Source organism: Bufo bufo, chromosome 10 (genome assembly GCF_905171765.1).
Source record: "Bufo bufo chromosome 10, aBufBuf1.1, whole genome shotgun sequence".
In the NCBI taxonomy this organism is placed as follows: domain Eukaryota; kingdom Metazoa; phylum Chordata; class Amphibia; order Anura; family Bufonidae; genus Bufo; species Bufo bufo.
The window spans coordinates 97,147,804-97,152,156 of NC_053398.1; positions in this window are offsets into that span (position 1 = coordinate 97,147,804).

Consider the following 4,353-nt stretch of genomic DNA (forward strand, 5'->3'; position numbering starts at 1 on the left):
ATGGTTGGTGATATTAACTTCCTGTTTGTGGCACATTAGTATATGTGAGGGGGGAAACTTTTCAAGATGGGTGGTGACCATGGCGGCCATTTTGAAGTCGGCCATTTTGAATCCAACTTTTGTTTTTTCAATAGGAAGAGGGTCATGTGACACATCAAACTTATTGGGAATTTCACAAGAAAAACAATGGTGTGCTTGGTTTTAACGTAACTTTATTCTTTCATGAGTTATTTACAAGTTTCTGACCACTTATAAAATGTGTTCAATGTGCTGCCCATTGTGTTGGATTGTCAATGCAACCCTCTTCTCCCACTCTTCACACACTGATAGCAACACCGCAGGAGAAATGCTAGCACAGGCTTCCAGTATCCGTAGTTTCAGGTGCTGCACTTCTCGTATCTTCACAGCATAGACAATTGCCTTCAGATGACCCCAAAGATAAAAGTCTAAGGGGGTCAGATCGGGAGACCTTGGGGGCCATTCAACTGGCCCACGACGACAAATCCACTTTCCAGGAAACTGTTCATCTAGGAATACTCGGACCTGACACCCATAATGTGGTGGTGCACCATCTTGCTGGAAAAACTCAGGGAACGTGCCAGCTTCAGTGCATAAAGAGGGAAACACATCATCATGTAGCAATTTCGCATATCCAGTGGCCTTGAGGTTTCCATTGATGAAGAATGGCCCCACTATCTTTGTACCCCATATACCACACCATAGCATAAATTTTTTTGTTCCAACAGTCTTGGAGGGATCTATCCAATGTGGGTTAGTGTCAGACCAATAGCGGTGGTTTTGTTTGTTAACTTCACCATTCACATAAAAGTTTGCCTCATCACTGAACAAAATCTTCTGCGTAAACTGAGGGTCCTGTTCCAATTTTTGTTTTGCCCATTCTGCAAATTCAGTCCGCCGATCTGGGTCATCCTCCTTGAGATGCTGCAGTAGCTGGAGTTTGTAACGGTGCCATTTGTGAGTAGCTAATATCCGCCAAAGGGATGTTCGACTAATGCCACTCTCCAGTGACATGCGGCGAGTGCTACGCTGTGGGCTCTTGCTGAATGAAGCTAGGACAGCCACTGATGTTTCTTCATTAGAGACAGATTTCATGCGTCCACATTTTGGCAAATCCAACACTGAACCAGTTTCACGAAACTTAGCAAGCAGCTTGCTAACTGTAGCATGGGAGATGGGTGGTCTCGTAGGGTGTCTTGCATTGAAATCTGCTGCAATGACCCGATTACTGCGTTCACCAGAAGTCAACACAATTTCTATCCGCTCCTCACGTGTTAACCTCGGCAACATGTCAACTGCTGTAAACAAAGAGAAACTTGTAAATAACTCATGAATGAATAAAGTTACGTTAAAACCAAGCACACCATTGTTTTTCGTGTGAAATTCCCAATAAGTTTGATGTGTCACATGACCCTCTTCCTATTGAAAAAACAAAAGTTGGATTCAAAATAGCCGACTTCAAAATGGCCGCCATGGTCACCACCCATCTTAAAAAGTTTCCCCCCTCACATATACTAATGTGCCACAAACAGGAAGTTAATATCACCAACCATTCCCATTTTATTAAGGTGTATCCATATAAATGGCCCACCCTGTATATTGTATCCCCGGTTATCCCAGTGTTTCACGCACTTGCAAAAACACAAAAATGTTTTTCCACCTCCCCTCAGGCCAATTGTAGCAGGCATTGGTTCCTTTTCCAAAAGAATGTCACAATGGGTTGATTCCATACTTCAGCCACTTATACCACTAATACCAGATTATCTCAGGGACACTACGTCCGTCCTGCAAACTATTGATAAAATTGAATGGTCCTCAAATTATGTATGGATCACAGCGGACGTAGTGTCCTTGTATACCAATATTCCTCACGAATTGGCCATTAAATCCCTAACCTGGTTCCTACAGATATATGGGAACATTACTGTAGGTTTGCAGGAATATGTCCTGATGGTGGTGGATTTCCTCCTCAGGCGCAACTTCATGTTCAACAATACATTTTACCTTCAGATATCGGTGGTGTCGATGGGGGCCAAATTCTCTCCCTCCATTGCTAACATTTTTATGGCATGGTGGGAGAGGTGTTTTCTCTTCATCGACACCCACCCTTTTTGGGACCACATCAGGTGGTATGGCCGTTACATCGATGACCTGATCCTAATCTGGACGGGCAATGTGGCGGCCATACCATCCTTTTGTGGTTACATCAATTCTTGTGTGGACACTATTTCATTTAGTGTCCACCATGATACACTGGAGGTGGCCTTTTTGGATTTGCACCTGAGGGGGGAGCCCGCCACCAATTGGGTCTCCACCTGCACATATAGGAAACCTATGGCAGGCAATACCACACTATATGCGACATCCTGTCATCCAAAACATGTAATTGCCAACATACCCAGGGGGGAAATAATCTGTGCAAGAAGGAATTGCACGGAAGAAAAGAGCTTTATGAAAGAAGCTAGACATATCTCCCATAGATTGGGTAAAAGAGGCTATGGCGCAAAACTTGTAGAGGATGCTATAGCACAGGTCTCAACCATTGAAAGGGGATCCCTCCTTTTTCCTAGACAGGAATATTTATTTCAAAAGGAGGCTCCACTTTCTGATACAGGCATGAGTAGTACAAACATTAATAAAAATCATAATATCAAGGACAAGGGCAGAAGAAACAATCTGTTTGTGACACAATACAGTTCACAATACCAACAAATATGTCATATTGTAAAAAAGTATTTTCCCGTCCTGTCATATGATAAAGAATGGACTGACAGTTGCAGATGGGGTTAAATGCGCAGCTAGAAGGGTGCCCACAATTGCAAACTATGTCAGCCCCAGTCTGTATCAAGAAGAGAAAAAAATCGCAACCAGTGTGGCTTAGGACCAAGGGGAGTTATAGGTGTGGACATCACAGGTGTATTTGCTGCACACATATGTTAATATCCAAAACTTTCTCTTCAACTGCAAATAACAGAGTTTTCCCAATGAAAGCGTATCTCAATTGCAATACAATTTAATTACTTGCACAAAATGTAAATTGCAATACGTGGGCTGTACTATTAGGCTGCGTTCACACGGGCGAGATTTCCGCGCGGGTGCAATGCGGTAGGTGAACGCATTGCACCCGCACTGAATCTGGACCCATTCACTTCTATGGGGCCTGCGTTGCGATGATTTTCACGCATCACTTATGCGTTGCGTGAAAATCGCAGCATGCTCTATATTCTGCGTTTTTCACGCAATGCAGGCCCCATAGAAGTGAATGGGGTTGCGTGAAAATCGCAAGCATCCGCAAGCAAGTGCGGATGCTGTGCGATTTTCACGCATGGTTGCTAGGTGACAGTCTATTCACTGTATTATTTTCCCTTATAACATGGTTATAAGGGAAAATAGCATTCTGAAAACAGAATGCATAGTAAGTGATCAGTTGAGGGTTAAAAAAAATTAAAAAAAATTAACTCACCTTCTCCGTTTGTTCGCGCAAGTCCCGGTCTCTTCTTTACTTCTCAAAAGATGAACTATGGGCTAAAGGACCTTTGGTGACGTAAGATCACATGCTCCAATCACATGGTCCATCACCGCGGTGATGGACCATGTGATTGGAGCATGTGATCTGACGTCACCAAAGGTCCTTTAGCCCATAGTTTATCTTTTAAAGAACTAAAGACCGGGAGAACTACGCGAACAACAGGAGAAGGTGAGTTAATTTTTTTAATTTTTTTTAACCCTCAACTGATCACCTACTAAGCATTCTGTTTTCAGAATGCTATTATTTTCCCTTATAACCATGTTATAAGGGAAAATAATAACATCTACACAACACACTTCTGTGAAGAAGTTCGGGTCTGGGTACCACAGTCGGTTTTTTATCACGCGGGTGCAAAACACATTGCACACGCACGATAAAAACTGAACATCGGAACGCAATCGCAGTCAAAACTGACTGCAATTGCATTCCTACTCGCGCGGGTTTGCCGCAACACACCGGGACGCATCCGGAACTAATCCGGACACGCTCGTGTGAACGCAGCCTTAATGCAATAAAATGCAGGATACGCAAACGCATCTGATGTACCTCACCATGGCAATCGCAATGTATCTGCAGCTAGTCTGCATTTTGCTGTTTGCCATGGTGGGGACACATCAGATATGGTAGTACAAGGCATAGAAAAAGTTTTTTTGCCTAAACGTGGAGGAGATTATAGAAGAAAATTATTAAACAGAGACTTTCTGGATATTTTCATTGAACACACGCCAACCTGAGGGGCTCAACAAACGTCTAGATCTGATCCTGCAGCAATAATCTAAATATTAATAATTTAGTGCAATAAATCC